This window comes from Nicotiana tabacum, chromosome 23 (genome assembly GCF_000715075.1).
Source record: "Nicotiana tabacum cultivar K326 chromosome 23, ASM71507v2, whole genome shotgun sequence".
Classification (NCBI taxonomy): Eukaryota; Viridiplantae; Streptophyta; class Magnoliopsida; order Solanales; family Solanaceae; genus Nicotiana; species Nicotiana tabacum.
Window position 1 is genome coordinate 142,208,846 of NC_134102.1, and position 20,750 is coordinate 142,229,595.

General features: G+C 39.1%; 1 long non-coding RNA gene across 1 annotated transcript; it reads right to left on the reverse strand.

The window, feature by feature from the left end:
* Positions 1–53: 53 nt before the first annotated feature.
* LOC107760457 (uncharacterized) lies at positions 54–20,180 on the reverse strand. The gene is made up of 4 exons (XR_001642400.2): positions 19,618–20,180; positions 16,766–16,833; positions 264–2,752; positions 54–174 (listed from the first exon to the last, which is right to left on the reverse strand). It is a non-coding gene; the product is annotated as an uncharacterized LOC107760457 (long non-coding RNA).
* Between the last annotated feature and the right edge of the window lie 570 nt (positions 20,181–20,750).

Here is a 20,750-nt window from a genome sequence, read left to right on the forward strand (position 1 = left end):
ATATATAGCAGAGTGAAGAAAACAAATTCAAGCCAAAAAAGAGGTCATATTTAAAGCTAGTCTTTCAACCCACTATTTACATCAGTTACGGGACCAATATGTTTTACCGGCTAACAAAAATATAAATATACATGCCAGTAAGTTACACAAAGTGAACTGCATTGTCCATATTTTCTGCAATATTGGAAACAAAAGAACGTCAGTAACGGCAAGTGGCAACGTATTTGGTAGCTAAAAAAAATAGGGGTTGTTCTTTGCATTACCTGTCAAACACAAGCTAGCGACCTTCAAACACGTATGTACATAGCATGAGAAAACGTATATACAGACATTTTACAGAGTTATAACACCCTGCGAACGAAACTAACGTAAGATCTATAATGACGCCTTTTTTCGTCAATCAAAAAAAAATTTATTAGTGAAACACAATTTATATTGAAAAACATGTTACATAATGTTAGTCAGTTATACCAATACAAGGAAAATAAAAGTGCAAGGTAGAAAGTACAAATCATTTCAAGCACAAGAATGTCTTAGAAAACCTGAACAGATAAAGTAGTACTACTTTATAAGTAATTTTTTATCAGGAATAAAAAGTGAAACAATACTAAATTGAACAAAATAAGTCAGTCAATGCAGCAATATATTATCATAGGAACTTAGAGAATTCTTTTCTAGGCATGAACACCGGAACATTATTGATGTTTAATAAAAGGTAGTGCACTTGAAATTTAGCTGACAATGGGTTTTCAACACAATAATGTTTGCCAATCACCAGGCAGATTAGGAGTCGCATGAAACTATTGCTTTCTCTGTCTTTTCTTTTTGGATTGGCTGCGGGAGGGCGTTGTTTGAAGAGGATGAATATAAGCAAATTAGAGCTTATAAATGAATATAGAATGGAATATACAATAACTTTTTTTTATTTATTTAAAGTTTCTTTTGAGTTGTTTGTGCTTCAACTGTAATCTGCCACTACTACATCAAATATCAAAGAATTTATTCTTGAACATGAATAACAAGCTCCTAAAAGTTTCACCTTTAAGTATGATGCACAAAATAATTTTTTTTCTTAGAAGTCAACCACTGTTAGTGGGCATTGTTTTTCTTAGAAGAAACCCATCGTCTAAACAATGCAAAGATAAAGCCGCAGGTCACACATTATAAATGAATAGAATAGCAGTAGTTGAAAAAGAAAAATTGTCAATTCGAACAGGAGTTCGACAGAAGTTGAGAGTGGAGAACTGATTCGATATTAAACAATCACAAATAATAGTATGATGGGATATTTTGGTTGACTGAATTCAAAGCTTATTCAGTCTATCAGTATAATTATATAAATTTGTTTTTTGTTTTGTTCAGGAAAAAAGAGCAAAAAGTTAACAGATATACAGATACACTAAAGAAATCTATATCTACCGGTAACTCATATTGCTAAAAATGAAAAACTGAACATAAAGTTAACCTGAACAGTATACATTTCTGCAGTCTAAAAGTATTAATGCAATTAGATTTTAGAAGCCAGTGAGATATGTTTCTTATCCTCAATTATAGTAAGATCAATATAGCTTTTAATCCAATGAGTTTTTGAAAAATTTTAAGATGTTGGAAAGGAAATTGGGAAATGAATGAATAATCTCTGTTTGTTGGAATATGCCCCTTTTTTTATATAAATTTAAAATTTCTTTGAGTTGTTTTTCTATTTACTAATGCCCCTTTTTTAATATAAATTTAAAATTTCTTTGAGTTGTTTTTCTATTTACTAATTCTTACAGTGGTGCAATTCACTAATGATCTTACTAAATAATCTCTATTTGTGCTTTTTTCTTGTTTTGCTAGGAAAGTGCTAATCTAAATTTATAATGGTGTACCTACTCAACAAAATTTTATGATTGTGTTAACTGAAATATTTACACATAGGAATTATATGGTCTATCTGTTGGTACAAACATGATATTAGCTATTGGGGCAGGTCGAAGGCTAAATTAGTTTCTCTCAAGTTATATATGATGAAGTTGGATACTAACCCAAGTAACTTACATGTCAAAGGTACTAAGAAGAACATGAGGCTGCAAAGTTTTTGTTTCGGTGCTAATGACGACATTGTTACATTTGTTTATATTCAATTTTTTTCCTTGAATTTTTTATTTTCCCAGCTAGAAAGAATAGTAAGATGAGAATTGTCGAATTTGCTCGCACAAGAGTAGTTCACTAACCTTTATTTTTTCTTGCGAGAGGGCTCCGGCTGAAGTAACTCAAGGTTCGAAGGTAACATGAGAGTGCAAATTTTTGTTTCAATTTTGATGACATCATTGTTGTATCTATTTTTAATTGAGTTATTTGTTCTTCATGTTAAAAAAAGTAATGAAAAAGTAGAGATAAAATTTATTAACCTTAATTTTTTCTTAGGGGGGGTCTCCAGTTCAGTTTGTTGCCTCTTGATAGAAGAGCCACCTTCTGTTAACTCGTTCTTCACCTCTTCTATGGGTGTAACTTGTTCCACATTCGACTGATTGTTGTCTTCGTTTTCTATCTCTTTGTTCAGCTCAGCATTTTCCAATTTAGTGTTACTGCTCTCTCCAATTTCTTCAGAGGCTACTGGTACGGACAATTGAAACAAATCTTCCTTCATAGAGTAGGACACAATGAGCAATCGTGTATCAGAAGTTCTAGAAAATATTTTTCGCAGTTGTATCTTGAAGAGTTTATGAGGAAGACGTTTTCGAACATGTTCAAGAGGTAATGGTTGTTCCTACAGTAGAGAAAAAGATGAATTTAACACATCAAGATAATCGTCAAAAGTAATATACTCTGAATTAAATTGGATGTTTTAAGCCTATAAAGTACCTGGGATGCAGAGGCTACAAGCTTCTATAACCTTTAATTATCTTTTCATTAATAATGAATTTAAGAAGCCAATTGTAATATTTAAGCGACCTAAAGGAAATGTTTTAATTTTCGAGAGGCATGTGAAAATAGAGGTATAAGCAGACATAATCAGTGCTTTAGTAAGAAAATTGTTGACAAGCTCTCTGCATCGACAGTAACTAACATTGCCAAGCAGCACAAGTCAGATGATGAACCAACAAAGCAACACTGAATAGCCGGGTAACAACTTAGAGTTAATCAATTAACAAGAATGCATTGCTGAGAAGTATCTACTTCTCCTAAAAAGGAGCATGAAAGGGGTCTCATTGGGAGGAAATATATGGGAAATGCAGCAAGGGTAAAATTGAGACAAAGCTATACAACCAGATGCTCTTCTTGGTACCTTAAAAGCATGGGCTACTTCAGCTAAAGATTTTTCCTGTGCAAGTATCTAGCTATACATGACTTAGGAGACAGCTAATCAGTACGCATTGAGTTATCCCAGTATACATTATTTTCAACATTAATTATTTTACTTTCTTTTCTAGGAGTCTGACGTCAAGCTCAAACATACAAGGATGTTTAAGTTTCTGGTATTATGTTTTATCTCAAAAGATAAAATAAATGCTACCCATAAGTAAGAGAACATTATGTATGGGTAAGTCTATGAAAATATTAGTATGAAAAATATTATGGCTAGGTCTGATAAGTCTTCACATCCTCAAATATTCTCAATATACTCAAAATAGAGACCTTTCCTAAAACGAATAAACGGTGATTTTAAACAAACAAAGAAACATACAGAACAACGATCATTCTTTTTCATCAAGCAAAGACAGCTTAGAGGAACAGTTAATACATGCGACATTGAAAACAACCATGAAGCTTTTCTTTTTAATTTATTTGTAGCTTTGCCTTTTCTCTCTCTTTTAAGACTTCAGTAATATACTTAAGTGCAACATGGATGGAAGGCTATTGTAGTTTTTTTAGGAGTATTTCTAGCTTGGAAAACAAAAAATACAAGGGAAAAAAATTGAATATATACAAATGCAACAATGACGTCATTAGCACCGAAACAAAAACTTTGCAGCCTCATGTTCTTCTTAGTACCTTCCGACATGTAAGTTACTTGGGTTAGTATCCAACTTCATCATATATAACTTGAGAGAAACTAATTTAGCCTTCGGCCTGCCCCAATATCTAAAATCATGTATGTTTGTATTAACAGATAGACCATATAATTCCTATGTGTAGACATTTCAGTTAACACAATCATAAAATTTTGTTGAGTAGGTACACCATTATAAATTTAGATTAGCACTTTCCTAGCAAAACAAAGAAAACAAGAAAAGAGCACAAATAGAGATTATTTAGTAAGATCATTAGTGAATTGCACCACTGTAAGAATTAGTAAATAGAAAAACTCAAAGAAACTTTAAATATATATAAAAAAAGGGCATATTCCAACAAACAGAGATTATTCATTCATTTCCCAATTTTCTTTCCAACATCTTAAAATTTTTCAAAAACTCAACAACAACAACAACAACCCAGTATAATCCACTAGTGAGGTCTGGGGAGGGTAGGTGTACGCAGACCTTACCCCTACCCTGGGGCAGAGAAGCTGTTTCTGATAGACCCTCGGCTCCCTCCCTCCAAGAACTCCCCACCTTGCTCTTGGGGTGACTCGAACTCACAACCTTTTGGTTGGAAGCGGAGGGTGCTTACCACTAGAACAACCCTCTCTTGTCAAATTTTTCAAAAACTCATTGGATTAAAAGCTATATTGATCTTACTATAATTGAGGATAAGAAACATATCTCATTGGTTTCTGAAATCTAATTGCATTAATACTTTTAGACTGCAAAAATGTATACTGTTCAGGTTAACTTTATGTTCAGTTGTCCATTTTTAGCAATATGAGTTATCGATAGATATAGATTTCTTTAGTGTATCTGTATATCTGTTAACTTTTTGCTCTTTTATCCTGAGCAAAACAAAAAATAAATTTATATAATTATACTGATAGACTGAATAAGCTTTGACTTCAGTCAACCAAAATATCCCATCATACTATTATTTGTGATTGTTTAATATCGAATCAGTTCTCCACTCTCAACTTTTGTCGAACTCCTGTTCGAATTGACAATTTTTCTTTTTCAACTACTGCTATTCTATTCATTTATAATGTGTGGCCTGCGGCTTTGTCTTTGCATTGTTTAGACGAAGGGTTTCTTCTAAGAAAAACAATGCCCACTAACAGTGGTTGACTTCTAAGAAAAAAAATTGTTTTGTGCATCATACTTAAAGGTGAAACTTTTAGGAGCTTGTTATTCATGTTCAAGAATAAATTCTTTGATATTTGATGTAGTAGTGGCAGATTACAGTTGAAGCACAAACAACTCAAAAGAAACTTTAAATAAATAAAAAAAGCTATTGCATATTCCAACTATTCTATATTCATTCATAAGCTCTAATTCGCTCACATTCATCCTCTTCAAACAACACCCTCCCGCAGCCAATCCAAAAAGAAAAGACAGAGAAAGCAATAGTTTCATGTGACTCCTAATCCAAACATTATTGTATTGATAATGTTGACAACCCATTTTCAGCTAAATTTCAAGTGCACTACCTTTCATTAAACATCAGTAATGTTCCAGTGCTCATGCCTAGAAAAGAATTCTCTAAGTTCCTATGATAATATATTGCATAATTGTTGCATTGACTGACTTATTTTGTTCAATTCAGTATTGTTACACTTTTTATTCCTGATAAAAAATTACTTATAAAGTAGTACTACTTTATCTGTACAGGTTTTCTAAGACATTCTTGTGTTTGAAATGATTTATACTTTCTACCTTGCACTTTTATTTCCCTTGTATTGGTATAACTGACTAACATTATGTAACATGTTTTTCAATATAAATTGTGGTTCACTGATAAAAAAAAAATTTGGTTGACGAAAAAAGGCATCATTATAGATCTTACGTTTGTTTTGTTCGCAGGGTCGTTATAGTACGGTCGTTTTGAGAGTTATAGCCCAAAACCCCTATTAACTGCTTTCCCCATATCTATTTCTGTTATTGTGACTTGTCGGGATGATTGGTTTTGAGTTTCGGAGTATTTTGGGACACTTATTCCCTAAATGAGAGCTTAAGTCTTAGAATTTAGACCGTAGTCGGAACTGTGTGAAGACGGTTCTGGAATGGAATTCCGTTGATTCTGTTAGCTCCGTTGGGTGATTTTGGGCTTGGGGGCGTGTCCGGAATGTGTTTTGGGGGCCCGTAGCTCATTTAGGCTTGAAATGGCGAAAGTCGAAATTTTGGAGTTTTGGACCGGTAGTGAAAATTTTGATATCGGGGTCGTAATCCGATTCCGGAAGTTGGAGTAGGTCTGTAGTGTTGAATATGACTTGTGTGCAAAATTTGGGGTCAATAGGACGTGGTTTGGTTGGTTTCGACATCGGTTATCGAATTTGGAAGTTTCAAAGTTCTTTATGTTTGAATCGGAGGATGATTTATGATTTTAGCATTATTTGATGTGATTTGTGGGTTCGACTAAGTTCGTATGGTGTTTTAGGACTTGTTGGTATGTTTGGTTGAGGTGCCGGGGGCCTCGGGTGTTTTTCGGATGCTCAACGAGTCATTTTTGGACTTAGAGAAGTAGCAGATTTTTCTGATTTTTGTTGCAAAAGTTTGTTCTTCGTGTTCGCGAAGAAGAGCTCGCATTCGCGAAGGTGTGGACAGTGGAAGCATCGCAAACGCGAGAAGTAGGACGCGTTCGCGAAGAGTGTTTTTTGAGTGTGAGGTTGTGTTCTTCGCGTTCGCGAAGGGGAGGACGCGAACACGAAGGTATGGTCTGTGTGTGCATCGCGAACGCGTGAGTGGTGTCGTGTTCGCGAAGAGGAGTGAGGCTTTTGGGGACCCCAGGCCCTTGTTCTACGCATTCGCGAGGTGGTGGTCGTGTTCGCGAAGGTCTGTGCTGGTAAATCTTTGCGTTCGCGAAGCCGTGATCGCGTTCGCGAAGGGTTAAATTTGTGGGCAGTCGAGTTGTGCTTCGCGAACGCGAGGGACCTGTCGCGTTCGCGAAGAAGAGAGGTCTGGATAGAAAGTTTAAGTTCAGAAAATGGGACTTAGTCCCATTTTCCATTTTTTAACGATTTGGAGCTCGGATTGAGGCGAATTTTGGGAGATTTTCAGAGGAAACTAATAGGGTAAGTGTTCTTAACTCAATATTGGTTAAATTACCCGAATCCATGATTGTTTTTATCATTTAATTGGTGAATTAAGTTGGGAAAGTTTAAAAACTCTCTTGGATGAATTTGAGGATTTGAGGGCCGAATTGTTGTCGGAATTTAGTAATTTTGGTATGGTTAGACTCGTGGTAGAATGGGCGTTCCTATTTTGTAACTTTTACCCGATTCCGAGACGTGAGCCCCACGAGCAATTTTTGAGTTAATTTCGAAATTTTTGTTAAAGTGATGATTTCATTAATTAAATGAGTCTATTTTGGTTGTATTTATGATATGTAATTGCTTTTGACTAGATTTGGGCCATTCGGAGCCGGATATTCGTGGGAAAGGCATTGTGACCGATTGATTGAGCTTGGTTCGAGGCAAGTGGCTTGCCTAACTTTGTTTGGGGAAATCCCCTTAAGATTTGGAACTATTGTGATATGTGAGCGCCGTGTACGTGAGGTGACGAGTACGTACACGGGCTAGTTGTGGTAAAACTCGATTTTTCTTATTGAGCAGCAACATGTTTTCCTATTATTTTGAGTTATACCATTTTAATGAGTACAAATCTATTTTCATTCTTAATTGAGTTATTCCAATATGTGTAGCTATCATGTTTAGTCTAATACAACATGTCTACGTGTCTTAATTGTTTACGTGAATTCTGTGCAGCATGCTTAGTGAATTTCGTGCTTCTTCCCTGACTAGTACTTAGTCTAAATTGTAAGAATTTCGTGATGTAGTTGTATTTCTATCATTCGCGCCGCATATTTACTTTGGGACTACGGAACGGTATTCCGGGAGATTCCCCGTACTGCATATTTACTTTAGGACTACGGAATTGTATTGCGGGAGATCCCCCTGCACATTTACGTTTGGGACTACGAGACGGTATCTCGGGAGATCCCATATTGTGATTTCTGTGTACTAAGCTGTTACCTTCTATGATTTCATTGTTGTTAAATTCCAGCCTTTATTTTATTGCGGTATTACACTCTATATTATTTTTATTATATATTTGCCAGTAGGGCCCTGACCTGACCTCGTCACTACTCGACCGAGGTTAGGCTTGGCACTTACTGGGTACCGATTGTGGTGTACTCATGTTACTCTCTGCACATGTTTTTCGTGTGCAGATCCAGGTGCACCTTATCAGTCGCACTATGAGTGAGCCGGGATAGCTTTGGAGACTTCAAGGTATATCTGTCGCGTCCGCAGACCTCGGAGTCCCCTTCTACTCTTTCTCATGTCCATTATCTTCTGTATTTTTCCTTGTTAGACTCTCATGTATAGAGACACTAGATTTTTTTTTCTTTTCTAGTTTGTGATTCACAATGTTCCAGATTTTGGGATTTGTTGTGTATTTTTGAATAGTTGGTTAAATTTATATTTTTATTTCATTATTCCGCAAAATATTAGGCTTACCTAGTTGTAGAGACTAGGTGCCGTCACGCCGTCACACAGAGGGGAAATTGGGTCGTGACAAGTTGGTATCAGAGTTCTAGGTTCATAGGTGTCGTGATTCACAAACCGATTTAGTAGAGTTTCGCGGATCGGTATGGAGACGTCTGTACTCATCTTCGGGAGGCTATGAAACTGTTAGGAAAATTTCACTACTTTGATTCCTTGTCGTGCGAAAAATTTGTTGACTTCAAAGATTATAAACTTCTGTATTCTATTCTCTCACAGATAGTGAGGACACGTACAAGCGGATCTGATGACCAGGCACCCGCGCAGCTTCGCTTACATGGACTCAGTTCTCGGACATGTTTTTGAGAGAGTATGTCCCTCAGAGCCTCAAGGACTCATGGCGCGCGGAGTTTGAGCAGTTGCGCCAGGGTGCTATGACTGTGTCAGAGTATGCAGTCCGCTTCAGTGATTTGGCCCGACATGCACCGGCCTTGGTTGCCACAGTTCGAGAAAGGGTTCGACAATTTATTGAGGGACTCCACCCCAGTATCAGGATTAGTATGGCCAGGGAGTTGGAGATGGATATTTCTTATCAGCAGGTTGTGAGTATCGCCAGGAGATTGGAGGGCATGCTTGCCTGGGATAGAGAGGAGAGGGAGGCCAAGAGGTATCTCGAGACTGGTTCTTCTTCTGGTGCTCGTGTCCCAGCAGCTCGCCATGGTAGGGGTTATGTGAGCCGCCCCGTTCATTCAGCTCTTTCAGCCTCCAGCGGTGTTCCAGCTCCTTCTAGACCCCAGGAGCCTTATTATGCACCGCCAGTATCTAGTGTGTCTCCTGCACGGGGTGTTCCTAGCGGCCAGTCCAGCAGACTTGGCTCCGTAAGTATCGCGGTGATCCGACTCATGTATTGAATTTCAGCTCAGTCCAGTTGAACAAAGATCTATCTTGTGTTAAGGAGCCAGTAGCCATTTTGGACAGGCAGGTCCAAAAGCTCAGGTCAAAGAATATTGCTTCAGTAAAGGTCCAGTGGAGGGGTCGGCCGGTCGAGGAGGCGACTTGGGAGACCGAGCAGGATATGCGTAGCCAGTACCCTCATCTTTTCACAGTTTCAGGTATGTCTTTATACTCGTTCGAGAACGAACGATTGTTTTAAGAGGGGAGGATGTAACGACCCGGCCGGTCGTTTTGAGAATTAGAGCCCCGATCCCCTAATATCTGCTTTCCCCATATTTGTTTCTGCTTTTGGGACTTGCCGGAGTGATTGGCTATGGAATTCATAGAGTTTTGGGACACTTAATCCCTAGCTATGAGTTTAAGCCTTAGAGTTTGGACCGTAGTCGGAATTGTGTGAAGACGGATCCGGAATGGAATTCCGTCGACTTCGTTAGCTCCGTTGAGTGATTTTGGGGTTAGGAGCACGTCCGAAATGTGTTTTGGAGGTCTGTAATAGATTTAGGATTGAATTGGCGAAAGTTATTTTTTCGGCGATTTCGGCCGATAGTGAAAATTTTGATATCGAGCTCGGAATGGAATTCCGAAAGTGGATGTAGGTTCGTAGTGTCACTTGTGATCTGTATGTAAAATTTGAGGTCATTCGGACTAGATTTGATGTGGTTCGACGTCGTTAGTAGAATTTGAAAAATTTTAAATTCTTAGGCTTGAATCCGTGCTTAATTCATGATTTTGGTATTGTTCGATGTGGTTTGAAGGCTCGACAAAGTTCGTACGGTGTTTTAGGATTGGTTGGTATGTTTGGTTGAGATCCCGGGGGCTTCGGGTGTGTTTCGGATGCTTAACGGAATGAATTTGGACTTAAGAAAAATTTGGATGCTTAACGGAATGAATTTGGACTTAAGAAAAATTTGGTGCCTTTGCTGGTTCTGGTGTTTCGCACCTGCGGAAGGGAGGCCACAAGTGCGAGAGACGTAGGTGCGGAGGGAGTGCGCAGATACGGAACTGGTGGGGCTGGTGATGGAGCACATGTGCGCAAGTTTGACCGCACCTGCGAGCCCGCGGGTGCGAAGCGTAGGCGCAGGTGCGGAGCCTGGCTGCCTTAGTGAAATGCGCAGATGCGCCGATTTGGACCGCAATGCGAGGAATTTGCCCGCAGATGCGGCCCCAGCCTGGATAAGTGACCTTCGCACCTGCGATGATTTTTCCACAGGTGCGTGACCGCAGATGCGGCCCCATGAGCGCAGGTGCGGAGATCGCTGGATTGAAGAGGCAGCTTCGAGGGTTCATCCCTCATTTATTCACCAATTCGATTTAGAGCTCGGTGGGAGACGATTTCTCGAGGGATTTTGAAGGAGAACTATTGGGTAACTAATTCTAACTCTATTTTGATCATAATACATTAATCTAATATTGTTTTCCTCGTCTAATTAAGGAAATTGAGGGTAGAAGTTTGAAAATGGGGGAAAAGGTTCCCCAATTGAAAATCTGAGATTTGAATGGGAATTTGACGTCAGATTTGGATGATTTTTGTTCGAGTGAACTCGTGAGTGAATGGGTGTTCATAATTTGTAATTTTTACCCGATTCCGAGACGTGTGCCCGGGGAGACTTTTTGGGCATTTTTTCTAATTTCACGCTTTAGCTTCGAATTAATTAGCAATATTAGTTACTTGTAGTTATATTTACATTATGCAATTAATTTGAATAGATTCAGGCCATTTAGAGTCGGATACTCATGGTAAGTAGCCATATCGAGTTGATTTGAGCGGTTCGAGGTAAGTGGCTTGCCTAACCTAGTATTGGGGACTTTTCCCTTAAGATGTTTGATATTAATTGATGTGTGGGCGCCGTGTACGTGAGGTGACGAGTACGTACATGGGCTATTATTGCAAAAATTCCGTTTTTCCTTTCTAAATCATAAACTGTTTTCCCTTATTAAATTGCACTAATACGTTTAATTGCTTAGCTTAGATTAGAGGAGCATGCTTACGTGTTTTAACTGCTTATTTGACATTCTGTGCGTCATGCTTAGTTAAGTCTCTACTTTCCTTATCTGTGTTCAATATAAACTGTATAACTCGATGACATACCTGCCATTTCATCTTGCGTTGCATATTTAAATTGGGAATACGGACGTATTCTGGGAGATCCCCCAGCACTGCATATTTAAATTGGGACTACGGACGTATTCCGGGAGATCCCCCAGCACTGCATATTTACTTTGGGACTACGGACGTATTCCGGGAGATCCCCTTGTACTGCATATTCATTTGGAACTACGGGACGGTATCCCGGGAGATTTCCCACTTTGTTTACCTTGTTCTGAGCCGAGGGCTCCCTTAACTGTTAAATTTTCGAGAATTTCTTTAACTGTGTTACCGTAAATTTTACTTATATCTTCTACGATTTAATTTATTATATTTACTCCGGTAGGGCCTTGACCTGACCTCGTCATTACTCGGCCGAGGTTAGGCTTAGCACTTACTGGGTACCATTGTGGTGTACTCATGCCTTTCCCTGCACATGTTTTCGTGTGCAGATCCAGGTGTGAGCTATCAGCCTCGGGGTTAATGCGTGCTGCTGATTTTAAGAGACTTCAAGGTACTACTGCTTGTGTCCGCAGATCTTCGGAGTCCCCTTCTACTCCCTCGCCTAGAGACTTTCTTTATTATTTTCAAACTTTTGTATAGAGCTACATAGATTATAGCAGCTTGTGACTTAGTGATATTCCGGGTCTTGGGAAATTATTTTGTATTTGCTGTTGATATTTAAAAATGTTGTGTTTTCTTTATCTTTTTCGTAATATTAGACTTACCTAGTCGTAAAGACTAGGTGCCATCACGACACCTTACGGAGGGTTAATTTGGGTCGTGACAGTTAGTATCAGAGCCTAGCCGGGTATTAGCTTTGTGGTTGCTCGGTCTTCTCTTTATGACCATATCAGGGAGCGCCAGTATGACGATCCTCATCTTCTAGTTCTTCAGGACAGGGTTCGGCGAGGTGATGCCAGAGATGTGACTATTTGTGATGACGGTGTGATGAGGATGCAGGGCCGGATCTATGTGCCCAATGTAGATGGGCTTCGGGAGTTGATTCTCGAGGAGGCCCACAGCTCGCGGTACTCCATTTATCCAGGTGCCGCGAAGATGTACCAAGATTTGAGACAACACTACTGGTGGAGGAGGATGAAGAAGGATATAGTTGGGTTTGTGGCCAAGTGTCTCAACTGTCAACAGGTCAAATATGAGCACCAGAGGCCGGGTGGATTACTTCAGAGGTTAGAGATCCCAGAGTGGAAGTGGGAGCGAATCACCATGGACTTTGTAGTTGGACTTCCACGGACTTTGAGAAAGTTCGATGTTATTTGGGTGATCGTGGATCAGCTGACCAAGTCAGCTCATTTTATTCCAGTGTTGACCACTTATTCTTCTGAGAGGTTGGCTGAGATTTATATGAGAGAGATTGTCCGCCTTCATGGTATTCCAATATCCATCATTTCATACAGAGGTACACAGTTCACATCACGGTTTTGGAGAGCCGTACAGCATGAGTTGGGTATTAGAGTGGAGTTGAGCACAACCTTTCACCCTCAGACGGACGGGCAATCCGAGCGCACGATTCAGATTCTTGAGGATATGCTCTGTGCCTATGTGATGGAGTTCGGAGGGTCATGGGACCAATACTTGCCACTTGCAGAGTTCGCTTACAACAACAGTTACCAGTCCAGCATTCAGATGGCATCGTATGAGGCTTTGTATGGTAGGCGGTGCCGGTCCCCAGTGGGATGGTTTGAGCCGGGCGAGGCCCGATTGTTGGGTACAGATTTGGTCCAGAATGCCCTGGATAAGGTGAAGGTGATTCAGGAGAGACTTCGCACAGCCCAGTCCAGGCAGAAGCGTTATGCGGACCGGAAGGTTCGTGACTTGGCATTTATGGTTGGTGAGCGGGTCTTGCTTCGGGTATCGCCTATGAAGGGCGTCATGAGGTTCGAGAAGAAGGGCAAGTTGAGCCCAAGGTTCATTGGTCCTTTTGAGATATTGCGGCGAGTTGGGGAGGTTGCTTATGAGCTTGCCTTGCCTCCCAGCCTAGCAGGAGTTCACCCGGTATTCCACGTGTCTATGCTCCAGAAGTATCACGGTGATCTGACTCATGTATTGAATTTTAGCTCAGTCCAGTTGGACAAAGATCTATCTTATATTGAGGAGCCAGTAGCCATTTTGGACAGGCAGATCAGAAAGCTCAGGTCAAAGAATATTGCTTCAGTAAAGGTCCAGTGGAGGGGTCAGCCGGTCGAGGAGGCGACTTGGGAGACCGAGCAGGATATGCGCAGCCAGTACCCTCATCTTTTCACAGTTTCAGGTATGTCTTTATACCCGTTCGAGGACGAACGATTGTTTTAAGAGGGGAGGATGTAACGACCCGGCCGGTCGTTTTGAGAATTAGAGCCCCGATCCCCTAATATCTGCTTTCCCCATATTTATTTCTGCTTTTGGGACTTGCCGGAGTGATTGGTTATGGAATTCAGAGAGTTTTGGAACACTTAGTCCCTAGCTGTGAGTTTAAGCCTTAAAGTTTGGACCGTAGTCGGAACTGTGTGAAGACGGATCCGGAATGGAATTCCGTCGACTTCGTTAGCTCCGTTGAGTGATTTTGGGGTTAGGAGCACGTCCGGAATATGTTTTGGAGGTCTGTAATAGATTTAGGCTTGAATTGGCGAAAGTTAGTTTTTCGGCGATTTCGGCCGATAGTGAAAATTTTGATATCGAGCTCGGAATGGAATTCCGAAAGTGGACTAGGTTCGTAGTGTCATTTGTGATCTGTATGTAAAATTTGAGGTCATTCGGACTAGATTTGATGTGGTTCGGCGTCGTTAGTAAAATTTGAAAAATTTTAAATTCTTAGGCTTGAATCCGTGCTTAATTCATGATTTTGGTGTTGTTCGATGTGGTTTGAAGGCTCGACAAAGTTCGTACGGTGTTTTAGGATTGGTTGGTACGTTTGGTTGAGGTCCCGGGGGCATCGGGTGTGTTTCGGATGCTTAACGGAATGAATTTGGACTTAAGAAAAATTTGATGCCTTTGCTGGTTCTGGTGTTTCGCACCTGCGGAAGGGAGGCCGCAAGTGCGAGAGACGTAGGTGCGGAGGGAGTGCGCAGATGCGGAACTGGTGGGGCTGGTGATGGAGCACATGTGCGCAAGTTTGACCGCACCTGCGAGCCCGCGGGTGCGAAGCGTGGGCGCAGGTGCGAAGCCTGGATGCCTTAGTGAAATGCGCAGATGCGCCGATTTGGACCGCAAGTGCGAAAAATTTGCCCGCAGATGTGGCCCCATCCCGGATAAGTGACCTTCACACCTGCGATGATTTTTCTGCAGGTGCGTGACCGCAGATGCGGCCCCATGAGCGCAGGTGCGGAGATCGCTGGGTTGAAGAGGCAGCTTCGAGGGTTCATCCCTCATTTTTTCACTAATTCGATTTAGAGCTCGGTGAGGCGATTTCTCGAGGGATTTTGAAGGAGAACTATTGGGTAACTAATTCTAACTCTATTTTGATCATAATATATTAATCTATTGTTGTTTTCCTCGTCTAATTAAGGAAATTGAGGGTAGAAGTTTGGAAATGGGGGAAAAGGTTCCCCAATTGAAAATCTGAGATTTGAATGGGAATTTGACATCGGATTTAGATGAATTTTTTCGAGTGAACTCGTGAGTGAATGGGTGTTCATAATTTGTAATTTTTACCCGATTCCGAGACGTGGGCCCAGGGAGACTTTTTCGGCGTTTTTCCTAATTTCACGCTTTAGTTTCGAATTAATTAGCTAAATTAGTTACTTGTAGTTATATTTACATTATGCAATTAATTTGAATAGATTCGGACCATTTGGAGTCGGATACTTGTAGCAAAAACATGATATCGAATTGATTTGAGCGGTTCGAGGTAAGTGGCTTGCCTAACCTTGTGTCGAGGACTTTTCCCTTAAGATGTTTGATATTAATTGATGTGTGGGCGCCGTGTACGTGAGGTGACGAGTACGTACATGGGCTATTATTGCAAAAATTTCGTTTTTCCTTTCTAAATCATAAACTGTTTTCCCTTATTAAATTGCACTAATACGTTTAATTGTTTAGCTTAGATTAAAGGAGCATGCTTACGTGTTTTAACTGCCTATTTGACATTCTGTGCGCCATGCTTAGTTAAGTCTCTACTTTCCTTATCTGTGTTCAGTATAAACTATATAACTCGATGTCATACCTGTCATTTTATCTTGCGTTGCATATTTAAATTGGGACTACGAACCTATTCCGGGAGATCCCCTTGTCTTGCATATTTATTTTGGGACTACGGACGTATTCCGGGAGATCCCTTAGCACTCCATATTTACTTTGGGACTACGGACATATTCCGGGAGATCCCCCAGCACTGCATATTTACTTTGGGACTACGGACGTATTCCGGGAGATCCCCCTGTACTGCATATTCATTTGGAACTACGGAACGGTATCCCGAGAAATTTCCCACTGTGTTTACCTTGTTCTGAGCCGAGGGCTCCCTTAACTGTTAAATTTTCGAGAATTTCTTTAACTGTGTTACCGTAAATTTTACTTATATCTTCTACGATTTAATTTATTATATTTACTCCTGTAGGGCCTTGACCTGACCTCGTCACTACTCGGCCGAGGTTAGGCTTGGCACTTACTGGGTATCATTGTGGTGTACTCATGCCCCTCCCTGCACATGTTTTCGTGTGCAGATCCAGGTGCGAGCTACCAGCCTCGGGGTTAGTGCGTGCTGCTGATATTAGGAGACTTCAAGGTACTAATGCTTGCGTCCGCAAATCTTCGGAGCCCCCTTCTACTCCCTCGCCTGGAGACTTTCTTTATTATCTTCAGACTTTTATATAGAGCTACATAGATTATAGCAACTTGTGACTTAGTGATATTTCGAGTCTTGAAAAATTATTTTGTATTTGCTGTTGATCTTTAAAAATGTTGTTTTTTCTTTATCTTTTTCGTAATATTAGGCTTACCTATTCGTAAAGACTAGGTGTCATCACGACACCTTACGGAGGGTTAATTTGGGTCGTGACAGTGACACGACACCAAAAATTAAAGAGCGAATATGCCATGCCAAAGTTTTTGTTACGCACATAAATCAGTTTACAAACAAAAAACAAACAAAATAATTGTACAAAAGAAAATGGTTGACAACAGCAACCATTAGCAGTACAGTGAGGATGAGCAGCAGCGAACGTGTTAATATGACCCAACGTGTACAAATATACGAAAATAAGATAGTTGGTTACCTTTACAGTGCTGAACTTCTTCTACAAGTATGTTGGTTGTATTGAACGTAAGAGAAACGTCAACAATTCTACAAAGCCAAAAAACAATTTCAGTCGTGGTAACATGTAGAACATGTTGGGCATCGAAAATACTCTTAGAAATAATTTTGTACGGAAATTGTAACGTCACTGTCTCAAATGCAATGGTACAAGGAAGAAAAAAGGTTGTTAGTGTGTGCTACTGGGTTATTCCATTAGTTTATGATGTGGACTGATTAACCGATCAAAATAATATGTAATTCATTCACCAATTTTCATGAGAGAACTTTCAGGATTTAAAAAAAGAGAATTTCTTACAGAGTTTGGCAACAGTCTTTTATCATAGCAAACATTAAAAAACAATTATGGTTCAATTCATCTCCGTAGGGTGAAAGCAAATTGTTTCCCCTTTCTTTCCCTTCTTTGTTTGTGTTCTAATAAATACTAATCACTAAAAATATCGTTCTAGCACATTAACGGACACATAAAGTTGGCTGACTTGTCTGACAAAATAAACAATTATTCCTAAATTCATTATCTTGAGTTGATGTTATATTCATTCTCTCAGATACAGAGCTTTCTTCTTACAGTTGGAGAACTCATGATCCACTAATTTACTTTAAATTCTTTCCTGCTCTCCTATGGAATATGTTTTAAATTGATTTACACTGGAAAAGTGATTATATATGTAGGAAACTGCAAAAAAGATTGTGAGTCAGAAAAATCACACACAACATATATACATGCTGGCCAAAAAACCAATTCCACATGCATGCGAGGGAGGAACTACAGTAAGCCTAAAATGGGTTAATTAAAGCTAAAAGCTAAGGAATATCACCCAATCTCACTGCAAACTATAGTATGCTGATGGAGTTGAGAGAACTCCAAAAAAATACCTGGCACAAAAGGCAAAAATCCAACATCTACATGTTCTATATTTCATATTACCACAGAACATGAAAATCCACCGATCAAGATTTTTATTCATAGGGAATATGAAGCTAATCAGAAAACTTGAAGGTAGAACTATTACTGCAAAACATCAATAACATATAGCTTTTAGGAGTAAAGTAATAGGCTTAATAAGATTAATTTTAGGCGAAGATATCTTGAAAATAAAGGCAAAATTATTGAGAAGGAAAGGATCAGTCAATTTGCCTTCAAAATTCAACAAATATTTATCAGCAATCCTATAAGAACGTTCAAATAAAGTCAATCCAATTCCAGAATCATTATTGCATAAAACCTGGACATTAACAGTAAATTGTCCATTCGAATTGTTTATATTCCTTTAACAATGGCTTCTACTTTTCATGGATTTTCCTTTCATAAATGAGCAAAAGAATCATTTAGTTTTTCCAAGCATATCATCAAACACCTTAATTGCATCACCTGCGGTAAAATCAAAGTTTGCAGTGGGATGTCTAAAATTTGTAGCGACAATTTGTCATTCCTCAGTCTTTTGAAAAATACAGAAATAAATCCATAGTATCTTTGTTGCCACACATTTCTATTCCAAACACTTCACGGCTTTGTATAATTTAATTTAATATTTTTAGGTTGGTATGAATCTGAAAATACATATATCTGTATCTAAATTTTCTTGCTAATACAAAGTAAGACAAATAGTAACAACAATATAGATGGAAGAAATGGTCTGCTTTAAGAGTATTTCTATAAGTGCACACTTAAACAAAAAAGGAAAAATTAAAGCGTTGAGAGAAGGTCAGCACAGGCATAAAATCAAAAGATTTTGTTGATTAAGACATATTAACAAACACCTACAATGCAGGGGCGGCCCAAGGGTCAAGCCACTAAAGCAAAGGCTTTAAGCCCCCAGATTTTGAGGGCCCCAATTTTTTTTTTGTTTTTCTACTCGTATTTGTATTGAGACCCCGACTAATCTAGATTCGTACCGCGTAAGACCTAGTAAAAGAGAGAACACGTTTTAACAGGATTTTTTTTAACCACATGACTTGAACCCAATATATTCAATTAAGGTCAGTTGGATCAAATACATCTCACAATAATCTTTAGAGGCGGGGTCTAAATATATTGGGTATGTTAAAATAAAAAATAAAATATTTTATAAAAATTCAAGATAACTTTTAATTTAGTAGTGATGTAACCGTTTGAGCAAAAAATGAAAGAGAATCACTCCTCTTAAACCCTTGTCGCGAATATAAAACTTTTCATTATTTAAATTTTACGAGTGACATCGTTAGTGAGATATCTATATGAATTTGGTTCTATTATCTAAGATCAACAATATCTTAGGAGAGACTAAATTATTTATAAAAGAAACTATTAACAATAGAAACTATTAACAACTGATGTTAGGCCAAAATTCTATACTTTTAGCACATTACTCGTCCTATATTTTGTTGGTTTAAGTGAGTTATTATGCAACAATTGCGCTAAATTGTGTTGTTCTATGTGTAGGAACATCGGAATGAATCATCTATGTTATGATATATTTTTTTCCTTCTGAAAAGCCTCAAATTAAAAATTGGCTTTAGGCCACCAATCTTCTTGGGCCGCCCCTGCTACAATGTATCAGTGTGCAAAGGTTGACACGAATGCGAAAATTCAGAACTGAAATATCCGAACAAACGGAGAAACTGCTGGGCACCCACCAAAATTTCAGGGAAATAACATGGTTCAGTTAAAAAGGCAAGAACAGAGTAAAACTGACAAGAACTGAAAAAATAATTTAGTTCAAAAAACTGGTGCAGCTTCAATTAGAGTCGTAAAAATAATTTAATTCAATTTAGTCTGTTGGAACACACAGAAATCTAAAGGAGGAGATAGAGAAGGAAGCAAGAAGTACTCACTTGTTCCAGCCAGCAAGCAGAGAGACCAAAAGGAAGAGAGTAGTAAGCCAAGAAGCGGAAAAACGAAAAGAAAACCCAAGCAGAACAGAAGCTGTTGCAGATATTATTGGCGGTCACCCCTAATCGGATATCCATCCAAAAGCAGGTGTTACACATCTGGAGAAACAACTGACAGCAGCAGAAGCAAGAGCCGGTTTGTCTTCCACGTCCATGAAAAAGGCGCGTATCGAGGAGAGTGCGAAGGGAAAAGACGCTTCAGAAAGTACAAAGTGAGCAGAGTGACGAAAATATCCCGACTTTTGATCCAAAAAAAGGGACCTAATTGTAAATCAGGAAGCAAGGCGACGAAGAGTCCAACTCCCGCTTCTAAATAAGTAGAAAAATAATAATAATAGAATAGATATGGAGTAATATAATAGGTAACTGCATATGGCACGTACTAGCCTAGTATTAGACTTTAGAACCAATTGTATTCTTCTATGGTTAAGTAATCACTTCCTGCTTGCATATACACCTCCATATCCAATTAGAACACTATCGAGCATGATAACATGTTAATACCACCGAAAAGTGTCCTAGCAGACTATAGAATACATAAATAACAGGACAGCTAGCACGAATGAAACTGTATTGTACCTATCTTTTGCCCTGAAGTTATTGCAGTAGAACCCAATATTATTGTTGATCCTGTTGTTTGATGGAATTTGATAACCTCTGTTGAAAGCCAATTAGCGAAGTGGAACTCCAAGCAACACCATCAACGGTAAGCAACCAAGAATCCAAGTAGATTCCTAATTCCATGAACAATACTTGTATCCAGTGAAGTCTAAACCAATAGCCTATTATGTTGAAAGCTTGTTATTGTGTAATGTAATTCACATGCTTGCAATGCCATAACACCTCCATTTTGGACATGTATACATGTCAATACCACTTAAAATTGTCATGACATTAAAAAGCATACTACTCTGAAACAGAACACCTTCTATTACTGTTAATTTCCAGCTTTGATCCTTCATACATTCTTGTCGCAATGGGGTAATGTAATTAATAAACATATTGCTCCAAACTGTATGAAGTTGTACCTGGCAGCAGTAACCTATATGTATAGAAAAGAAGCACCTGGTAGTATA